Raw genomic sequence first — 23,899 nt, 5'->3', positions numbered from 1 at the left:
GCGAAGCAGTGTTCAGGCCTAAGAAGTGACTCTGATAGAGTCCAGCTGTCTACCTCCAGGCCCTCTACTGAGGAAAATTCCAAGCTCACAGGAGCCTGGCTCCCTGCAGGCATCCACATGCCTGCTCCTGTCTAGGTTGGTGCAGCCCTCCAGAGCATGCGGGTGCCTAGAGTACCCCATGCCTTTTCTTAGTTGCTATGTCCCTCTTTAGACAGAGATCATTCCTTGACTCCTGGAGAGGGGAGGGGGCATGTGTGTTTCTTCCTTGCAAATGTTGACACATACCAGTTGTACCACCTGTCTCTTTCTGAGTCACCCTTAGGCAACAGTGCTTCTCTTAGAATACCTGGGCCAAGGAACAGGTTTTGGCCCAGTAGATTCAGAAGGACAGGCCTCTCTGGACCTCTTTCTTTGTCCAACATTATTAAAGGCCATGTTTCACAATACCCGAAGCCCTCTTAAAGCTCTCTGTCCGATCTCTAGCTAAGTGTTGCTGTCTCTTAGGACACAGCAGGTAGAATTTCATCCAGAAATGCTGACCAGAGTCAATGGATTCTGTAGTCAGGGCTCCACATCAAGTCCAAGGAGCTGGGGACTGACTCTCACAACTGGTCATGGAGTCCAAAGAGCCCCACTGTGTGCCACTTTCAGCCTGAGACCCTGGAGAACAGGAGATATGGAGGGACACTTGGTCACCTTTCAGTCAGGAGCTCTGGTATTTGAAGAGAGCAGATGGTCCCAGTTGCAGGGTAGCATTAATGGGTCCTCTGTGAGTCGACTGAGCCCTGTCCTCTTGGTGAGTGCAATCTTCACCCATTCTGTGGATTCACCAGTTGATCTCTCTCCAGAAGGAGACCATGTTTGCTGGCTAGATGGCATGTGGTATAAGCCAATCAACAAGCTCAGATGAGCCAGTGCACTGCCTGGCTCGCTGTGGTGTGTAGATGTGCTCCATGGCATGTAAACAGACAACATAATAAAATGCTTTGTCTAGTTTCAAGCCCCTGAAGGTCCATGAAACTCCCTTTTGGTTTCACTGCCCTGGGAGGTGTAGTTCTGGGCCTTGTTATTATCTACACATGGACTAAATTAATGCAGGACTATAATAGAGGACCAAGATGTAAGGCTATTTTGTACCTGTGGGGGACATGTCGAATTAGGGAATCATATTGGTTGAGGGTGTATTTTAGCTTCACTTCTGCCTCTAACACCAGCGACTGCACAAATCAGGGTGGAGCTTCTAATGATGGGAGGTCTTTGTAAGGTGAATCCTGTCTCTAAAAACATGCTTTATTCCCTTCTACATCCAATTCTGGTTCTCATAGTTACTCTCTGAGGCAGGTACCTTCGGTGCTTCCTCCCTCGTGGGGAAGGAGCCAGGCCAGGCAATCAGTCAAGCTGAATCTGGGGTCTGAACTCTGCTTTTCAGTTGAGTAGAGCAGAGTGACAGCTGAGACCTTTCCCTCTGTGGTTTGCCTTGGTTTCTTCCTAGATACAAGCTGAGAAACCCCGGCAGTCACTTGACCCACTGTGCTACCGTGGTCTCTAGAGAGGAAGCACACGGTGATCGCTGCCTATAGAATGCAATGAGGCTATCAAGAATCAACACCCATGACTGAGGCTGTAAATATGCGTGGCAGGCACACAGGCCAAGCCACTGTGTTGCTATGATGTGTGTGCCAACAGCGTCTCCTTGGAAAGATTCCTTAGGCTAGGCAGAGGCAGTCAGCCAGGCTGAGCATGGAAGGTGATATGCAAAAGAAGCCACAAAAGGCCCCGGGAGGTGGTTCAGCATGAGGACCTGAGTTCAGTCCCCCAGAACCTATACTAAAAGAGCCAGGCAGAGGCAAAGCAGTACAGACCTGTAATAGCTACACTGGGAAGACAGAGACAGGAAGATACCTGGTCAGCTAATTTGGCCAAACAGGGAAGTCCTGGGCAACAGTGAGAGAGTGAGAAACCCTTGTTCCAATGCTTTCCAAAATAAGGTGGAGAGAGATTGAGGGAAACACCTGCCATTGGCCTCTGGACACACACACACACACACACACACACACACACACACACACACACACACACACACGAAGGCATCATATGGGCTTGTAGACATGGAGAGATGGGTGATGCTATAGGCTCAGGAGGCAACAAATGCTTTTTTTATTCAGGGCTGGGACTATGGAGATGTGGGGGATTTTCTATAATTTGTTCTTTCAGGCTTGAATGGAGTTGAATTGTGCTAAATGTGAAGAGATACATTTTCTTCAGAAGAGATGGATCCCTCCTCTTATGTCTGATTGTAGAATGTGTAGGTCAGTGGATGTTGGGGCATGTGCTGTCACCTTTTGGATAGGGATCTGCATGGCTGAATAACATTTTTAGGTGAAATGGCCAAGACTCCAATGCCTATTGAAAGCTGTGATAAATTGTGGTACCTGAGCAAGCCAGGGATTAGGTAGGGAAGCAAATCATACCACTGTGGCCAGTGTCTGTGTGTATAATACAGTGTGGTACCCTTCTCTGTGCTCATGATGCAGTGGGGTAGCCTTGTCTGTGCTCATGATGCAGTGTCGTGCCCTTGGCACAGAAGGAGATAAATGTCTACTTTCCTTTGTCTTTTTTAGCTATCAGACCCCCAAACTGGGGAGAAAGTGAGACGAGATTTCACGATTTTGCTGCTTCTTCACAGAAGGTAGGCTTCCATGCACAGACATCCTTCTGCTCTTGAAAGGGCCATAGGCCAAGGACTCCATGTACCGTGTGTGTGGTCTCTACACACTCACTTGGTGGCTATTTCATACATGTATATGATTATGAATGACCATGGTGTATGGTTCTAGTTCATCCCAGCTAGGCAAACAGGGCCTCTGTGGGCTCTTCTATGGGCTCCATTGTCTCCATAGGCTCTGTGGGCTCTGGATCTCCACTATTGGGCTGGTAAGCACTGTGAATAGTGACAACTGAGGTGACCACCTTGAAGTGTCCTCTGGCAGAGCTGTGGATATCCTCAATCCTGTAGTTGAGTGTGGATGTAAGGCCAGTGTACATTTTCCTTAATGATGGCCTCATGTAGCAGACAGAATAAACTTGCTGGCAGGGAAGGGACTCATTTGGCTTTACTGTTGGAATCTCAACCATGTCTTCCTTGGAGCAGGCACAGAATTTGAACAATGGCTGGGTTGGCTGTGAGAAATGAGCTCTGGCTGCCAACTGTACCATTCTTTTCATCTCAACAACACAGGACAAGGAATTGGTGACACAAGAGCTAACTCTCTCCCATAAATCATTTCTCCACATCAGGCAGGGCCAGACCAGAAATGCTGTGGGGTTGCTGGAAGGTATGTGAAGCAGGGTCTAATGTGGGTGTAGAGAGAGGGTGGGTGCAGACACTGAGACCCTCACGGGGGATAGCTGGGGTTGATAATTTATTAATGGAGAGCCATGCTCACAAGTACAGTGAGAATGATGCCCTGCAGAGCAAGGCTCAGTCCCTGGGCTTGAAAGCAAAAGCTAGCAGAACTGAGGACTCTTGAAAACCAGGGTAAGAGGATGTTGTTCAGTGCAGACATCAGAGGAGACACATGGATGTGTCCTACAGCCTAGGTGGATTAGTTCATGGAATAGGACCATCACAATTGCACCCCACAGCAGAATGCTGGGGCAAATGTACACAGTCTCTCAAGGCCAAGGAGTAGACTTCAGCATGTTCTTCTGTTTTAGGGTTCAGTATCAGAACTCCTCCTCCCTTGTGACTTTCCTCCCCTATGCAGGGTAGATGAGGATTCCAGGGCTCTAACTTCCTCTTCTGGCCTTCTAGTCATCTGAGATGCTGCCCAGTGGTGATCCTGATACAAGGCATTCTCATGCACACTTACTTCTAGGCCAAGATCCTTAAGATTGGAGACACTGGGACAAAGGGATCTAGAGGACGTCAGATAGAATGGTAGCCATGCTTATCTTCCAGGGTAATTCCCCACTTCCCCCAATTGATGGGGGACATCTTCTGTAAGCTGTGAATACATGTTTCTCTTATTGGTTGTTGAATAAAGCTGTTTCATCCAGTGGACAGGCAGGATTTAGCTATGAAGGAAATCCTAACAGGGACAGAAAAGGTGATTTGTGGAGTCAAGAAAATGGCCATGTAGCTACTCAGAAGGTAGGTTGCCCTGGCATTCTCTGCTAAGCCACAATTCATTGGTTTCACTGTTGGAATCTCAACCATGTATTCCTTGGATTAGACAGAATTTGAACAATGACTGGGTTGGCTGTGAGGAATTTAAGAGAGAGCTAGCCAGATAGAATATAATTATAATTAATATAAGCCTCTGTGGGACTAAATGGCTGAGAGATCGAGCAGGGCAGAAACTTCTGTCTATACTCTTTCTAAAGAGTACAGCTTTTCCTTAGATGTTAATAGACAACATTTCTACTTCTTTCCCTAAGCCTACTCAGTCTTCCCCAGGCCCAAGTCCCTGTGCCCATTCATTTCTCATACGATAGGCAGTTGAGAATTTATGGCCCTCTCATCCTCTGTAAGTAGGATCTGGGTTTCTGTCACCTATGTCATGCTGTGCCTCATCAGGAAGACATTCAGTTTCTGTGAACTGAGGCTGGAATTCATAGCAGTGCAGTCTCTGCACACATTGTCCCTACTACTTGTACCACACACAATGGAGTGATTTTCCCTATACAACTATAATGGCTTCCTAGTCATGGTGGCTTGTAGAAGCACAGCTTACTGTATCTTTACATGAGAACCATCCTTTATGCATACACAGTGACAGCTTGTATTCAATTTCTCAGCCTTGACTGGATCCAAGGAAAAAGTTCAATCATTCAGTACCACTGTTGGTGTTCCTTGATATGAGTGGTTCGCCAATGGGGCTTCCTTCCTTCAACCCAAGGATCCTTCTGACAGATCGGCTTCCCCTCCCTTCTCTTCTTAGCTCCAAGATGAGACATGATCTGATCCCCTGCCCTAGACTAGGGTGGGCTTCTCATGGTGCACAGTTTGTAAAGAAAACTCTTTCTGCTAGCCGCCTGAGTTCTGCTACCATGTTAGGGCCCCCAAATAACACACAGAGATTAATATTAGTTACAGTGCTGCTGGCCAATGACTAGGATTTCATATTTGCTAGCTTTGTCTTAATTATCAACCATAACCATTAATCTATATATTTTATAAAGATTTATTGAGGATGCCAGTGGCATGCGTCCTCTCTTTCCAGTATCACATGGTGACTCACCTCTTTACTACATTTTCCAGAATCCTTCTTCTCTCCTGGTCCCACCTAACTTGCTTCCCTATTGGCCAATAGTGCTTTATTTATCAACCAATAAGACAAACATATACACAGAAGGACTTCCCCCATCAACAGTTGCTACTTCAATTTCAGTGGGAAGTTCACATTCACAGTCCACCAGAAAGCTCCGTACCCACAGAATCTGTATCCATGGTGACTGGGCTACTCTGTCTCCTGCATGGTCACTGGCACAGGGCTCACAGATGCTCCAAAGTGTCCATCCTTGGAAGGGTCTGTGGGCATCCACAGAACCATTATATTCTTATGAAAGATCTGTAGGCATCATTAAGCCATTCTGTGCTACCCTTTCCTGGGTAATTAGGAGACTACTATGACTAAAATGTGTTCTCCAAGCCTTTGCTTTTGTATAAGTATTTGGTGTTCCTGGGTATTTGTGTCATATGTACCTACTGTGCTAAACCCAGCTGATGGTCTTACATGTCATCTCATCTTTTATTATTGGAGCTTCCAAATTGGGAAGAAGATCAAATTTTGGAGGTGTGCTGTGAGAGTTATGAAGGCAGAAGGGGGCGTTGGACTGAAGTGATTATATGTCCTGATGGTGTCTGTTTTGTCTGGAAGCGCCTCTGCATAATTTCATGTCAAGCAGAATAAAATAATCTCTCCTGCTGGTGCTTTGTAGTCAGATTGTAGGGAATCTTCATAAAATATGCCGACAACACATCTTTGATCCAGTATTCATATATTCTCACACACACCAAATTTCAAGGCCATGTTTAAGGGAATAAAGAAAAAGAGCCCCTATAAAAAATGACAACTATGCTGCTTGGCTTAGAGAGAACCTCTAACAAATATTTAGATCTTCTGACCTTCCAACTTAAAAAGTTATTAATTTATGTAGGTGTGTGCAGTTGCATACGTGATTATGAGTGTGTACTGGGTGCATGCATGATGTATGTGTGGAAGTCAGAGGGAAATTGAATCTCTCCTTCCACCTTGTGTGCTGGGTGGGTAGAACTCAAGTTATGAGGCTGTGTGGCAATCGCTTAACCCACTGGGCTATCTTGCCAGCCCAGCTTCTAAGTCCTTAACCTCTAACCCACCAGTGTCCAAATTCCTACTCAGTCTCTAAGCAGTTGCTCTTGACACTGATAAGATCATGTCAGTGCATGTCTGACAAACGGCACATGCTGCTGAGTGAGAATTCATGTGTGGGCTGTGGTGGACTTGGGTCTATGTTCCCAGCTGGTGGGTTTTCCAGGATGAAGGGCTGTGTCTTTTGCATGTTTGGACACTGGGAACATTTCAGGAAGAGGCTGTTTGCTAGCAGAAGAGAAGTTGCTTCCCTTGGAAAGGAAGTAGGGCTCTAGAACAGCCCAGTTCTAGAGCAGCTCCAGGTCACAGTCAGGAGCTCAGTTAGACAACTAATCTAGTGTTGTGTAGTTTGAAGATCTGCAGAAGACCTTCCTGTTTGGAGGGTGAGTGGAAATGGTTTCCAGAACCATGTGGAGATAAGTGTATGTCCATAAAGATAGAACACAGCATGGACTAGCACAGTGAATGGTGGGGAAAATATGAAATATTTATCCATATCAAGAACATACTTTCACTCATCATGTACTGGCCATTCAACAACTAAGTGTGGTGATGAGGCCAGGGCAGTTAGCACTTCTATATCCCCAGACTTTTGCAATGTCACTTTTGATAACAACAGGCAAGCTCTGACTGAGTAGATGGGAGCTCATGTGAGCAAAGATAACACCCTGCTGGGTGGCACAACAGTGGTGCCAGGGTGGTGTCTGACTTCCAAAAGAGAGGTGAATGGCTGTCCCAGAGAGCTATATGGGACAGTGGTATTTCAGGCAAAATAATATTGAACACTCAACCATGATTGTGGCCACCCATAAAGACAATCTAAGGAAGAAACTAGAATACTTAAGTCTTATTTCTTAACACATGGCCCAGACTCTTAGATAGGAGAAACTGACCAGCTTTGAAAGTTCTGTAACTATAGGCCCTGCAAAGGTAGGTTCAGAGATCACCTCCCCCTATCAAAGGGCTTCTGCTCTTACTGACCTAAAGGCTAAGGCTACTCTCTGTGACATTGCAGTACTTACTTTTTTGTTGCCGTGATAAACTAACTACCAAGATCAAGAGTAACTCAAGGAAGAATTTATTTTGGCCTAGGTTACTAGAGGGCTAGAGTCCCTAATGGCAGGGAAGGCATGGCAGCAGGCAGATAGAGTGTTCATGTGGGCACCTCTGAGGTAAGGTTGTAGACAGACTAGGCATAAAGGACATAGCATGGGGGCTCACCTCACCCTGCATTTCAAGGACAGCCTGATGGCTAGGCCAGAAATGAGTGTGTGCTTTTAGTGACTTACTGATTTTTTTTTGGACAGGGTTTTCTGGATCCTAGGTTTGTGTATAACTCATTATGTATCTGGGGATGTCCTTGTTCTTCTGATCTTCCTGTCTCCACCTCCAGAGTTCTAGGGTTACAGGCCCAGGAGACTAGCCCACTTGATGCTGTATAGGAGCTGAATCCAGTGCTTCATTCATGCTTCCAGCCAAACCCTATCCTGGCCCTTATTGCTGCTCTGGGTTTGCATCTGAGCCCACCAAACCCTCATTGCTGCTCTGGGTTTGTAGTCAGTCCCAACTACTGCTGGGTTTGCTGTCCTTTGCTTATTTTGATCTTTGGCCCAGTGGTTTTTTTGACTCAGCTGAAATGCCTACATCTTCAGTGTTCTGTAGAACAATGACTCTGTCTTTTCTACTTTGTGTCTTCACCCTACACCCACAAGAAATTGCAAGATTCTGCTTGTCAGTTACAAAACAGACAAAAGAAAACCGAGTTTCTTCAGTTTAGAAAAACAAAACAAAATTTGTTACTTGGTTACTGTGGTAAATAAAGATTTTGCCAATTTTAACATTTTCTCCACAAGGGAGTGATACCAGCACTACAGATCTTGGTTGCTTTAGTTGTTGTAACATGGACACTACAGTGTGGTTGACCAATAAACAACAGTTTGCAGTTGACATTTCCAGGGGCAGGGAAGGCAAGGTGAAGACAGTGTAGATCCAGCATCTACTGAGGTCTGGCTTTCTGGTTCCTAGATGGCACCATCTTTGTGTCCTCCCATGTGGAAATGGCAGGGTGCTGTGAAAGGTCTCATTTATAAAGGTTCTAACCCTATTCCTATGGGCTCCATCCCCATGAGTCATTCAACCCCAAGGCCCCCACCTCCCTGCTCTGTAACCTCAGGGGTGAAGTTTTAGGAGGTGAATTACAGAGACACAGAGCTTCAGTCTTGCACCTTGCTTCACTAAATCTCAGCACCATCAACTGAGAGATAAGTCATAAGTTTATACACAGCCAAAATGCTGCAGATAAAAGTAGGACATAATCCTTCCTTCCCAGTGAAAGTTTCAACTTGCATATCTTAAAGAGCTCTTTAAGTCATATATGGATAATCTAGGTAGCTCTTGAGTACACAGAGATATATGCATATGTATGCATATATATAGTGTATATTGATAAAGGGATCTCTAAACCTCTGCAGAATTGACCTGTTTTTGCCCACTTAACTCAGAGTCATCAATGTCTCTAACTCCACCCACTGTGGACTTCTCAGATCACAACCTCTCCAGAGGTGGTGTATCGCCACATGTCCAGGATGTGTTGGTCCTGACATACCCCAGGGATGGCAGTGACATCCCTGCTTCCTCTGTGCTTCTTGCTTTTAGATGCTCAGAAGTCCTTCGGTTATCTTACATGACCAGCCATCATCTTCTAGGCTGGTCTCTTCCTTGAGCCATCTTTGGGCTCCAGGGTCATTGTTTGCCGTGGGACTTTTAAGGGAAGTCCTCTATTCATGAGTTCCCTTCAGCTAGGGGCTGAGATGTGACAGGTGGCGACATTAGGTGTGGGAACCACGTAACAGAGTTACTAGTTCTTATCTTATTATCTTATTGGGTAGGGAGGATTGTAAATGGTCAGTAGTGATGCTAAGAGGACTTCTAACTGGAGACCTAAAAGAAAAAAACAAAACAAAACAAAACAAAAGATCAGAAGGCCAGAATGTATTATACACACTCCACTGGGAATGAGAACACTTGAGTTTCCACGAAGATAAAATACATCAGATTGGCACTGTGTGGTCTCAGAGTGCCATGTACCTGCTCGGTGTGTAGGCATGTCTGTGGAGGGCATGTTTGTTACTAAAGATGGAACCAAGACTTCTCCCTGTTGCTTTTGACTCAGTGTCTTCACCCCCCCCCAATCTAATGATTCCCTTGCATATCACAGCAGAACCTAGAGATGTCAAAACCTTTATTTTTCAAACAAGCATGGATCTTTATTTTAGTGTCAGAAAGCCCAGTCTTTGGACAGGAGTTCAGGTAGATGACACCTTGCTCCAAATTGTCATCCAGTAACCCTGGAGAGACAGTCTAGATGTCAAACCTTATTCTACATCAAAAAGGAACTTGGAAGTAAAGGAAAAATAGAGGATATAAGATTCTTATAGGTTTTTTTCACTTGGTATTTCAAGAACGCAGTGCAGAGATTTCTTACTGGAATCTCCCCCTCATGCCTGTTCAATCCTTCAGAGTTTGCAGGACTCTTTCTCCTGGAAAAGCACTGATTCTAGGCAGGGGCTCTCCCTCTGAGTTATACCCCCATTCCTCATTGGGGAATTCTAGGCAGGGGATCTCCCTCTCAGCCATACCTTTCTTAGCCACACACCCAGCCCCTCTCCATTGTTACTATGACATATACAATTCAATTAAATTCATTAAGAATCTTAAGAAGTTAAGCTCTTAGTTGAATCCTCCTTGGCTCAGTACTTACACCATCATTTTCTTCCCAATGGTCCCATCTAGGAACAGTAACAGGTACCCTTCCTTTTAATGGGTAACAGAGCATTACCCTGTTGCTGTGGTGGCTCAAATGCTCTGGGTCCACTTGATTTCCTGATCTTCCTTCTCACTGGGTCCCGAATACCCCTGAGCAGATGCAGGGAGCTTGGATCCTGCATTTCTGTTTCATGCAGGTGTTTGCCTTGGCTGAGCTTCAGTGATTGTCATTATCTTCTGAGGGCAAGTGTGGCTGTTTCCTTATTAGGCTCTAATGAAAGTGGTTCAGCATCCATAGATGAGGTTGTCACCAAGAACTTCTGCTTCTAGGCAAATAAGAAGGAGGGGGACAAAACCCAGGTTGATGGAAAGGGGCCTATGAGAAGCAAGGACAAGACCCCAGTGGGTATGAGAAGGGTCATGGAGTACAGGTGACACACATGTAGAGAAAGGAAATATTTGGAGGGAGGAAAAGAACCAGCCAGAGGATGCAGGGAGACAGGTAAGGGTGGTAGAGAATGATTCTAAAAAAAAGAACAAATTATTTTGACATGAAAATTCCACAGTGAGACCCATTACTTTTAATGCTAACTTAAAAAATAACAATAAAAAAGAAAAACATGATACATAAGCAAAACCACGGGGTGGTTGTAACTCATTCCACAACAGTAAATTGTACTCTGTGACAGCCTTACTTCTAATCATGAAACCAGGTGCCAAGGACCCAGGAGGTACTGAGTTACCACAGGGTTGGCATCCGTGCTCTGAGAAATGCTGTGGCTGAGTCCTGGGAGGAGGGCTTTTGTCTACGGGCCTGTTCCTGTTCCTGCCTTCTTCAAAGAAAAGGGTCAGTCCTATCTTCTGAGCCTGGAGTTGGCTTAGCCTTCCTGCTCAGCAGGTGACTGTCAACATAGGGGTGTGTTTGTGTGTGTGTGTGTGTGTGTGTGTGTGTGTGTGTGTGTGTGTGAGAGAGAGAGAGAGAGAGAGAGAGAGAGAGATAGATGGAGAGAGGATAGTATATTGTATATCTGTGTGTATGAAAGAAAGTGTGTGTGAGAGCGAGAGATGGAGAGAGGATAATGTATCTGTGTGTATGAAAGAGTGTGTGTGTGTGTGTGTGTGTGTGTGTGTGTGTGTGTGTGTGTGTGTATGTGTAAGCAACACAGAGACAGAAATACAGACAGACATACAGAGACAGACACACACACACACACACACATACACACACAGAAAGAGATAGAGATATAGAGATAGATAGATAGATAGATAGATAGATAGATAGATAGAGAGAGAGAGAGAGAGAGATGAGCGAGTGTTTAGTTTCAGCTCTGTGTAGAACTATGGTGCTCTTGAAATGTCCCTTCTCTGAGAGGAACAGACAGACAGACAGACAGACAGACAGACAGACAGACAGACAGAGGGACTCATGAGTGGGCTAGGCTGTGTCACAGGACAATGGCCCAGGAAGGTTGCCAGGGACACTCACAGAGATGCTGATTTGACATGCTGTCCCTCTGGCTGGGCTGAGGTGTGATGGAATGGCTACAGTAGTACTTGTAGCTAATTCTCCATCTACCTCTTCCCAGTGGTATTCTAATGAACAGACATCAAATTCCAAGAAGTCTACTTACCATTTGGTTGACTTTTGTGTTTGGATGTTTTCATGGCTTACATGTTTTTCTGGACAGTCTTCTCCCATGTCAATAATTTCCCCTGAATCTTGTTATTTTTGATATCTCCAATTTCTTACATACTAATACCAAAGTACAAAGGTAACATTACATTTGCATTTTCTCATGAGACTTTCCCCTGTATTCTTAAAGTTCTTTAGGCTCTGTTTCTGAGAACACCACTGGGACGTACTGTTTCGACAGTTTTCATGTTTTAGAGGGATCAGTATTATTTAGTGAAGATTGTAGAATATCTTTCTTGTCCCCTTGACACCCAGTGTGTTTCTAGGGACCTGAGCAATTTTCTCTCTGGATAGTGAGCCCCTAAGTGGTACAGTGCTTGCCAAAGATCAGGCATCCAGTAATGGCATGAGCCCCTACACAACTGTTCAAAGAAGTGGGACCCTGGAAAGAGACAAGATTCCAAACACACTGTCAAAAACTACAAGAATATTAGACAGCATGTTTTTCCTACAAGTGTCCTTTCCATTTGCTGTGATCAAGTACCCCCCCAAAAAAAAGCTGATACGATGATAGCAGGGAGGGTCTCCTTAGCTCACAGTCCCAGGTCACATCCCATCCTTACTGAAAATCAAGACGGTGGCAACTTGGAGCTGCTGTTCGCACCCACAATCAAGAGCCCAAACCAGGAATTAATCCTCGTATGCTGGTGCCCAGCTGGCAATCCTCTTTTACCCATTCCAGAACCCAGACTCTCAGATAGTGCTGTCTAAGTATGTCCAGGGTGGCTTGGTTCTCAGTGATGTTTTTGAAAGGTTAATTGGAAGACAGTTTTTTTTTTAAATTCTTTCAGTAGGATATTCATAGCTTAAAATGTGTATATATAGAGGAGAAATTTCAGCCAGAAAGAAATATAAATGGTCCTTAGGGCAAGCATAGGACAGGAAGGAATTCACACACTGCCAGCCTCAGACAAGGGTGGCTTGGTGCTAAACCTGTGGACTCCTGTCATCACTGGGCCCTGTGCTGTGTGGAGTCCAGAACTCTGTTACATTTGTTTGTTGAGCAATCACCCCTGGGAAGAATTCTTTTTCTCTAAACCACCACACAAAAACCATGGGACTTTTTAAAAAATCTATCCTGGTTACAGTTTGCTTAGAAAATGAAGTTAGGTCACTGGTACCCATCCCACAGAAATGTCTGCACACAGAGCGATAAGAAGAATCTGAGGGCCAAGGTGTCCTGGGACTGAAGTGAGATGGACATGGGCTCTTCTGTTGGGGACAGCTGCTGGAAAAGACAATAGTTGGGTAGGAAAGCTGGAGTCTGGGAGAGACATACTTAGACGTGTGCAGATAGATATCCAGTGAGGGAGTGGCCTAAGGTCAGAGAGTGAGTGACTCCAGGTTCCTGATTATTTCTAAGTTAAACAGAGTGATGGTTCTGTGTACCTGTTTTGTCCTTACCACGAGGAAGAATGAAGCCCCCATTCAGCTCTCCAACTTGCCCAGTCATGTGGGATGATGGCTCACCTCACCACTGCATCCTTAAAGTGAGATAGGGCAATAGTTCACTCATTGCATTTATCCATATAATCAGGAGTGATGGAGTCTCTATGAATCTGTCCTACCCCTAAAGCCTGGCTGATTGACAGCTCTGCACAGCTGTTTAAGCTGATATCCAGGAGAGATGGCCTGTTCATAGAGAAGATTTTCAGAAAGTGTTTTGAGCCTTACATGCCAAGATAGTCCCCTGTCCTTTGCCATACTAAGGGCTCTGGTCATTGGAAGGTAAGCCAATGGGTATGACTGCGCATGGTCCAACTGCCCTTACAGAGTGTGTATTCTTTGTAAATGTGGCTCCACATGACTGTGGTAGGCTTCCTGCTCCACTCCTGAGAGCACCTCTGTCTTCCAGGACCCTGTGCTCTGTGTGAGATCAGCAGCATAGTGTCAAAGACGTGATCTCTGCTCTAGAAGATACCAGGCTCCTTCCCTACTGCTAGATCTGCCAACCCCACATCCCAGGCTGTCCACCCATTAGGCTCAGCACCATTCCTTGGTTTCCACAGCACTCTAGGTGGCATCTGGAGAGGACACAGATCAATTAGACATCTCCTCCTGTGTGATGCTCAATGTGCTGAAGGGAAGACAGGCATGCAAACAACCAGCACCACTGCTAAGCAGGGGATAATCGAGCAGCAGGCTGGATTCCCAGTGAAGAAAGGATTCACTCTGATTGGAGCTGCAGCAGAGTCTCCATAAATGACACAAGACTTAGAGAGGCTAAAAGGATAAGCTAGGGAGTTAGGGATGCAGATTTGAATTGGAGACTCTATGCTGGCTGAGCTTTCCCCCTCAAAGCTGAAGTCTGAGGCTGTGGCTTTATGGAAACTGGTGAGGGACTCATTTTGTATCAAGTATGCTTCAATGTATCTAATGTATGAGTTGGGGTCTAGACACCCCTTGCAGCTATGTGTTTCTGCTCACCCAGGCCAGAGTTCTTGGCCTTCTCAAGTAGTCATAGCCATGGCCATCCTATACAGGTTACCAGGAGTCCAAATGTGTGTTACAGAATTGGTCATTTTTGCTATCCTATGTCTACATCCCTAAACGCTTAGGAATTTTCTCAAAGAAGGAAATGGCATGGTTGAAGACTCAGCTCTTAGATTATATGAACAAAACAATGTGTAAGCAATCTTCTTACAGAAGTATACTTTGGGAACCACTGCTACCATAGTTTCTGCCTTAAAATAAAAACTTGGAATAGTTTCTACCTATCAATGTACTCTTGTCTCCTCTGGAGAACAACAGATGGAATAGGATATTCTAATCAAACCACTGTATATCAAAGAATGGCCATGCATGTCTCTAAACCACTCTTGATTTGGACGGAAGGGAAGAGAGATGCTTGCTCCACAATTTATGCTTCCCCATTCCTTCCTTGTATAGAACTAGATACAGGCACAGATGAAGGGTAGAGATGACAGAGAGATACAGAGGACAGCTATAAGATATAGAGAGATGGCAGAAGAGTGGGTGTGGATGGATGATAGATCAGATAGATAGATCATTACACACATATCTGACAGATGGTAGGTAATTGAAAAGTGTGGTCTTTATGCATACCATGGATGGATGAGCAGATAAATAGCCAAATAGCCACGTATGCTTAAAAGAATACATTTGCAAGTTATAAATGTGGACTATTTTCTTAAAAGATCATAATGGAATAAAGAAGCTTTCTCCCTTGATGTGGTAGACTTTGGGGAGCCCCTTTTGAGGGTCTGGGGAAAGGAGGGGGTATGGCTAGGGGCAGGTGGGAAGGAGAGGGAGAGGGAGAAGGGATTGACATCTGAAGCAAGCTTGTTCCTAATTTGAACTAATAAAATAAAATAAAAAAGAAGTTTTCTCCTTAAAGTGATCAATGCCACTGTACAAAGCAAAGATTATGACTGAGACACAAGTGGAATGATGTGTTAGGGATGTTTGGTGCATGGCATGATGTGAAGGCTTTAGACTCATCCAAGTAGACAAACTTTGGAAAGCCCTGTTTCTCACTCAGCATTAAGGGTATCACCACAAAGCCAGAAGATCCCAGGAATCTGGCTCACAACAGCAAGGATACAGAAACCCATGGGCCATCTGTGGAATCTAGAGAACAGGACATTTATCAGGCAGATGATGTGGCCCTGGGAACCATGGCCACATGGTAGAGTGAGGAGCCTGGGCTTCATGCTGAGAGCAATAGCCAGTCACAGTAGCTTTAGAATAGAATAATCTTCTCCTGGCTTGGGTGTGTTTTTAGTGCTATTTCATATGGAAATTCATAGACAAGAATCAAGGCTAATGCAGGATTAAACAGACTCACTGTGGGTACTTCATACCATGTAGTGAGAAGAGCTCGACAAGTGGCAAGTGCCCAAATTCCTTCATATTGCATATACTTCCTCAGCCTGGGCTGTGCAACTCCTGACCCATGCATCGTCTAGCTACATATATGCCTAAGCAGTAGGGATGTGGGAGGGGACTTTGGACTTCTGAGTATAGCCGTGCCCACTGTCCATCCATGCAGCCGACTGTCATCCCTCAGGATTCCTCAGAGTCTGGACAGCTCAGAACATAGGACAATGGAAAACTGTGCCGTCTACATTTGTGCTTCTTAAAAGGGTTCTACCATGTAGATTCCCAGGATTTCTGGTTAAAATGTACTCCCTAATTTAGGAAGATTGGGTGGGATGGAGACTCTGTATTCCTAACTTGTATGTCCCAGGCGATTCTGTCAGGGTTGGGAATAGAGAAAGGAATGAAGGAAAGATCTAGAAATGCAGCCACACTGCTGTTGTCTGGGGTGTTTAACATTTTATGCTTTAAAAGTCTTCTTCCAAAGCTGAGTAAGAAAGAATTATGAGCACGCACCGTGATTCAACATAATAGACAATATTTAAAAATGCAGTGATTGTGCCAAGCAACAGGCCTGTCCTCATTCTGAACTTCAGAATGAGAAGCAAGGTTAGCTTCAACTTTTCCGACTGGCCTCAGCCCAGCAGGATGAACCATTACAGAATTTCACTTCTTCCCTTGGAAAAAAGAAGGTTCAGGGAAGGGCATCCTCATTACCAAGTTGAACCCCCTGTGTAAGGACAAGCCCCGAAACCATCATAGTTTCTGAGCGTCTGCATGCAGGGTCTGCTAGCTTGCTCAGCATTTGTCTGAACCACAGAAGGGAGAATTTCAGTATTTTGAATGCACATTTTATAAGCCTCACGCTGAATATGCATTTCTGAGAATTAGGTAAAATATGAAAAGTCCAAGGAGATTAATTCAGTTGATCTCCCTTTAAAGTCTAGGGAAGCCATGCTGTATTCTGCTGTTGGTAGACAGTCCTGCCCATCAGTTCGCCAGCCAAAGAGCCCAGGGATATTTGAAAAAAAAAAAAAAAAACAAAAGTTTCACTGCCCAGGCACATTCTGGAGGAGCACTCTCCCTGTGTGTGCCCAAGGGACAGACCCAAGGTTCAGAATGGGACCTCCGTCTCAGCATTTCTACTCTGTGAATGCCTTTAAAATCCTATGTAGTACCCTTAATATCAAATTTTTGAATATATATATATATATATATATATATATATATATATATAAACTGAGGTCATTGTTCTCATGGGGAGCTATGTAGACGTAATTTGCAGAGTTAAAGTTTTTTTTTGAAATTTTGAATTGTTAGTGATTATTTCCTGAGGTTTGGAATAAAATGACATAGTTGAAATAATTAAGTGTGAATTATTTTCAAATGTAGACCCCAAGATGGAGAAGCAGCCTATAGGCCTTGTGGGTGCCTGGCCTTGGACCTCACTCCTTTCCTTTTTTGTTTGTTTGTTTGCTTGCTTTCCTTAATCAGTTCCAATTTTTTGTTTGTTTGTTTTGGGTGGGGAATTTGGAGGATATTGATATAGCCTGTTGGGTTACAGCTAACAGGATTAGAGTGTCCACTGGACTCACCGTTCTCAGCCAGGGCGGGATTCTCTGATAAATCCCAGAACTCTGAAAAATCCTGTTCACTTCCCATCACACCATTCCGTCTATGTCTTACTCATCTGCTCAGAGCCCACCTGAGGAAGGACCATCTCTCTGTTGATTACATGAGTGAGGAAAGGAACACAGTCTAACCAAATAATGTCAACAAAAGGTGGCTGAGAACCTTTAGCAGGCCCCAAATCTCAGTGTTTACTTGTGCTGGGATTGAGCCTAGGAAACTACCCAGAGCTTGGCCTTGCTTGAAAATCTAGTATCTAGAGCCATGGCTCTGTTCATTCTGTTTTTGAGAAACTCAGGGTCACACACACGGATGCTACTAATGTGACTTTTGGAGCCACTGTGGGAGAAGAGTGGGCCTGAACCTTTGGGTCTCTATGGACTATTTTGAGATTCTGATTAAATATCTACAATTTAGTCAAATATATACCTCTCTATAATGTTCAGAAATAAGAGTCTCCTAATAAAAGAAATTAGATATTTCAGACAATGTCTTACAAAGGTAAACAAAACATGTCTGACCTTTCAATAATTCAGTACTTAAATTATCTTAATGTTTACCACCTTGCATTCCACTTTGATGTGGTTTAGCCTCCCCAGTTTATAGTTAATCTCCCACATTTTCGAGTTTACAAATAGCAATATTCCTGGCCCTAACCTTTGGGCCTCTCCAGTTTTCCCCAGTGCCCCCTCTCCACCTATTGCTCTACTTCTGTTCCTTCCCTCCAGCTAGCTAAACTGCCCTGCAGGTGAGAAAGTGGTATTGGGTACCATACACCTCTGGCGGTTCAGTCTAAGGACTAAACACATTCCCACCAGGACATTTCTATGGGCAGTCTGAGAACCTGGCTGATCTGGCCAGACGCCCATTCTTTTCCCACAGAGATTTTTGGTTCCAAAACTGATTTTCTCTGAAGCTGGCAGCACACATCCTACACTTTGCAGGGTCTCCATCTTGCCCTACCATCTACTTGAGCAGGAGCGGATCCGTTCCTTCACATTTGTTCATGCAGCCATGTTGCAAATCCCTGCTCACTGTCTGCTCTTCTAGTCAGTCTTTCCATGTAGTTTTGAGATACCTTTGCCAAGTAACACTGGACTAGAGGTGGTTCAGTGGGGCAAAGTTCATGTGAGGTGGGCATGAGGACCTGAGTTTGGATGGAGAAGTGTGCTCCTGAAATCCCAGTGCTCTTATGGTGGCAGGAGTGATAGAGACAGGGGAGCCTGGAAGCTCCTGTGCCAGCTGGCCTGAACAGTGCACACAATAAGAGAGTGTCTAAACAAGGTGGAAGTTGACAACTGGTACCTGACTTTGTCATCTAACCTCCAAGCATACTCTGCAGCATGAGTTTGCACTCATACACACGAACATGGCTAATTTAATATCTCTTCCCCTCTCTACTTACCTAGTGATGTACAAACAATATTTAGTAAAATCATTTAACAATGTCATGTAACACATAGCAAACATTCCTAATGTATTTTGGTTCTATTTTTTTTTTTTTTTTGTCTTGAGAATGATTCTTCTTGCCTTGTCATTACCCAATGGTCTAGAATATTTAGGTTGTTATTTGACTTAATTTCCATTTTAAATGTGGATGATTCATTTAAAGACTTAAATCATATCCATAAGCACCACTTGTTCCCCAAGAGCAAACAGAGCATCCACATGGTAACAGAGAGGGAAATTGCTGGGAAGTCAGTGAGGATTAGAAGGAGAAACGTGAGGGGCAGGGTATTCAGCCAGGAGGTCTGAGCCAGAGTCAATGCCTAGCTAAGGTCTGAGGGAAGGGCGCCAGGCAGCATGGTCTGCAGAGGAGCCCAGGGAGAGGATATTCAGCAGCATGGTCTCTACAGGAGCCTGGAGAGGCTGATCCCAGGTCCAGCTCAGATTGCTGAACCATTTTCAGTGCAGACACTGTGACTTGCATCTTTCATACGACTATTGTGAGCTTTCACTGAGGTAATACAGGCAACCCCTAAATACTGTGCCTCAAGTCTGTTAAAAGTCTTGGGAGTGGTGACCATGACTGCTGTCATCGGCAGCTATTTTAAGCCCTGCCTGAGACAGAAGTCTATATATGACATAGTCACAGCTCACACTGACACCCAGGATCTGGCTTCCACTTTTAATTGAAATTGTCAGAGTGTATTCCAACCTGGCGTTTTCTAAATGCAGAGGGCATCCTCATATGCAGCAGCCGTTGTGCAAATCTCAGACATCCCACGGGGTAACCCTCCCCAGATTCTTTCTATTCTCTTGCTCAGTTCTCTCAGAGTCAGCGTTTGTTGGATTGCCATGAAAACCTCCAACACAAATCCTCTTCCTTGGACTTATTGTGGCCTCCTTTAATTCACCAACTTCAACTTTGTGAGAACATAGGTAAGCAGGCTGAAGACTCTAGTTCTCATAGTCACTACTTGGACTCAGTATTTGAAGAAAAGAGCATTTGAGCCAACGTATTCTCGTTAGTGGCTTCTGAAAGTCACACCTTTTCAGAGACCTTTGAAGGAATTCATGAGATGTACCATCTCCATAGACTGTATTGCCCTTGTTAGGAGCTAAAGTAGTTACCAGAGCATTGTTAGGACATACATAGAGCAGCCCTGTCTTGAGGAAGTGATATGACAGCTCTGAGATACAGGCTCTTTGTAGCAGCTCCACGACAGGGTGAAACCCCATTATAGTGAGGGGGAAGGAGGGAGGGACAGAAAGAGAGGGAGGAATGGAGAGAGAGGGAGGGAAGGAGAGGGAGAGAGGGAAGGGATGAAGGGAGGCAGGGACAGAGGGAGAGAGGGAGGAATGGAGAAAGAGGGAGGGAAGGAGAGGGAGGGAGGGAAGGGAGAAAGGAATGGAGACAGGGAGAGAGAGAGAGAGAGAGAGAGAGAGAGAGAGAGAGAGAGAGAGACTGAGACTGAGACTGAGACTGAGACTGAGACTTGCTTTTAACAAAGCGCCTGTCTATGCAAATCTCCCCCAGCCCTGGTTTTAAAGATCATAGGCAGTCCTGTCTGCTGCACTCATTTCTTGCTCTTCTACATCCCCTGGCATCAGAACAAACTTCAAAAAAAGAGGCAGCATGCGCCCAGGTACTCAGAGAAGCCAGAAATTCAGTTGATAAATGATTGTTCAAAGCTGACAGATTATATCAATTAGCATTTGTGAAGTGGGCAGTTGGCAGGTGACTGGTGATTTGTTTCCTCAGTTCTTCAACTCCTCTCAAAGCAGGGTGGGTTTCACCTTTCCTAGATCAAAGGCAGGCTGAGTTCCTTAGGAATTCAGATCAGCTTTTCTGTTTTACATACCAGCCAGCCATGCAAATGAGCTATGCAAATGACCTTCCTAGTTGTTCACCAGTGTATAGTGCCCTATCTGACTCTTCCTCATGACTCCCCCATGACTTACTGTTTGCAGAAAGAACCAGTAGGGAGAGGGTGGGTGATAGAGGCCACCATGGCAGGCAGTGTGGTGAGGAGTCAGTGAATAAGCACATTTACACACATTCACATATATACCACACATTTTACTCACAGATGTACACACAGTTATACATGCCCATGGATACACACACATAGTTTTACTTATATATCCACTCAAACATAGAAGCACACAAATGTAACCACATGCATGTTTACACTCCTCCCCCAACACACACCCTTAGTAGGAAAAGTACTTCATAATTAAATGAGTGGCTCATTTGATACTGTATCCGAGGAAGGATTCCAGCGGATCTGGGAGAGCCTAGTGCAGGGCTGACATATGCAAGAAGGCAGGGATACATCCAGGTGAAGGCTGCCCCGGCTGGCTGTGATGCCTCAGTGTTGGACAAAGACATCCCTGGAGTTCAGGGGTGGAGCTTGTGATGTGGGTTGCAGTTCTCTAGCAAAGGCAAACATCTCTGGTGCAAGCATCCAGTACGGTTCAACATGGGGGCTTAATGAAGCATTTGGGTTTATAATCCTCTGTCCCTGTGCTCTGTGCAAACCAGTGTGGTGCATGGGGCTGTGTGCTCGGTATCTGAGATACGATGTCACCTGCATCCGGCATGGCTGGTCTCAACTCTGAGTTCCTTGGGAACACAAGATGGTAGAATGGCACCAGAAATCAAACAGCAGCCAGATTCAGCACTGCTTTCTCTGCCTTAGGAATCTTCGCTCTATCTTCATTGCAATCAGATAATATTTATTTCACCCCTGTGGGCCTGGTGCCATGCAGGGCAATGCTTCTCCAACAGTCACCTCACTCTGGTGGCTTTTCAGATGTACCTGGCCTATTTTGTTCAGAAATCAATTTCTTTCTTGTTAACAGAAAGGTTATTTTGTGCTCATTAAAATCACCAGATAATTGAATTTGTTTGCAATTTCAATGAGAGTGTTTCAAAGGACACTGGGGGTAAATGCCCCCCCCCATAGATAAAGCACCAGGGGCTCTTTGGTCACCAGCCTTGCTTTCTGTCTGGGTGTTCATAGTCCACTGTGCCCACCAAGAGCACATAAACAAGCATCATTATAAAGCATACATTAGACACAGGCATTTAATTTCCATAAAGACTGTCCTCTTATCCTTCATATTAGTTACCTGCTATTTGTAATTGCTAATTTTGTTTTTATTTTTTCTCATAAAGTTTCACCCAATGGTGAGTTAAAAAGAAAACAACTTGTAATTCAGACAAAAATGCTAATTGTGGATTATGCAAATAGATGTTTAAGGTGACAGTGTCAGCAATCTTGTTCTTGCTTCTTGTAAAATTGTCGGATGTAAAATGAATTAACCATTTCAACCAGGTAAATATTCAGATAATCTTTATTAAAGCAAGCCTCTTAGTCAGCTGCCATTGCATCCAGTGAGTAGTCAGCAAGGCCCATCCCTCCTGCATTATGGGTTAGATATTCTGTATGTCTTCTGGGCACATCACAGCCCCACCTGGGATGTTATCCCTCACCCAGCAATCTAGAAAATGTGGAAGATGTACCTAATGAATACTGCCTTTAGAAGCAGAGCTGGCTCACTGAAAACCAAACACGTGACCCTAGCCATACCCTGCCTCTAGGTCAGGATGCTTTGCGGTATTTCTGCAAACACAAGTAGTTCCCAAGGCCTGGGGTTTGTTCACAGATTTAGGGATTAACATGGGGCTTTATGATATAGGTCTAGGCAGGGATCAGAGAGATGGAGAGGAAGGAATCACCCAGGGAGGCCCAGGATAACTGAGATACTGGGACACAGACAGCTAAGACCTCCATACACTATTATCCATATATATATATATATATATATATATATTATATATTATATATATTATCCATATATATATGTTGGGTCTAGCCTAACATGCCATTTAGAACCTGTGAGTTAATGTTTTTGGACCAAGGTAAGAAGCGGAAACTTTGGGGAGAGAAATTTCAGATGGGGGTGTGTGTGAGGTGTGTCCTACTGTATTTCTTAAAGTATCCATCCGCCAGTTATGACTTAGGAGACACAGACCTCCCTCTAGCCACAGGCTTGAAGATGACCTTACATGTGAAGTTATGGGTGACAAGTGCTAGTTTTAGAAGGGTAAGCTTTAAGCCTGTGACTTCCCATGCTCTTGAGACCCCAGGCGGCTCCCAGGAAGAGGAGGAGTATGGTTAACTTTGGCTGTGGGCTCTGCTGCTCCTATGGGCATATGTCAGGGCAGTAAAACATGTAGGCCGACAGAGGAAAACAGCCACAGACACCTGGGGCTCTTGCCCAGATTTCCTGCTGGCACCTCTCTAGGACTGTGATGATTAGTGCTCCTCAGCTCTGGGATTTTATTTGTTCGTTTTTAATATACACAGCACCCCTATTTGACACATGTGCCAGGTCAGATCCCTGCGACTGAGACACTCAAGGTGATCAGCTGATAAAGAAGGATGGTTACTATGGCTCAGTTTGTGGTCTCAGCCTTTGTTGCTTGGCCCTATTGTTTCAAATCTGTGAAACATTTGTCCTCCTGTGGGGAGATAGTAGGATGAAAGCACTTATCTCAAGTCAAAGTAGAAGAAGAGACCAGGGTACCACTATGCCTAAGACATACCCCTAGAGACCTGAAGCACTCTCACCAGGAAGGTCCTGCCTCTTAAAGTCCTTTCAGTCTCCCATGTGCTCTACCATGGGACCCATCCTGTCACACTTGGATCTTAGGGGACAGTCTCACACTGCAACACCTTCTGTCTGCAGTGCTGTTTCCCATGACAGGTACAAAACCCTGGTGTTTGTCTCCTAACTAGCTCTCTACTAACCCTTTCTGACAGTGGTCTCTATGGCAGGCCTTTGCTCCATCATCCCCCACCCCAGCACCTTGCCTCCTTTTTCTGTTTATTAAAGAGAAACCAGAGAAAGCAGGATCTCCCACTAGATAGGAGAAAGCAGGATTTCCCACCATGTAGGAGACATCCTGCTGGCTTGCTCAGGCTGTGCTTGCTCAGCCTCATCCTTTCTGGCCTTATTTCAAGCTTTTACACCAGTGACTAATTCAGAGCCTCTATCCTCTGCCTGCCACATCACGCTGCCTGAAATTATATTAAAATCATTGATGACTTTTACCAATTGCATCATCAAAGTGCCAGAAGAATGCCATATTTCTCCTCTTGTT

The sequence above is a fragment of the Cricetulus griseus genome (assembly GCF_003668045.3).
Source record: "Cricetulus griseus strain 17A/GY chromosome 1 unlocalized genomic scaffold, alternate assembly CriGri-PICRH-1.0 chr1_1, whole genome shotgun sequence".
NCBI lineage: Eukaryota > Metazoa > Chordata > Mammalia > Rodentia > Cricetidae > Cricetulus > Cricetulus griseus.
Note: the sequence above shows the minus strand (reverse complement) of the source record.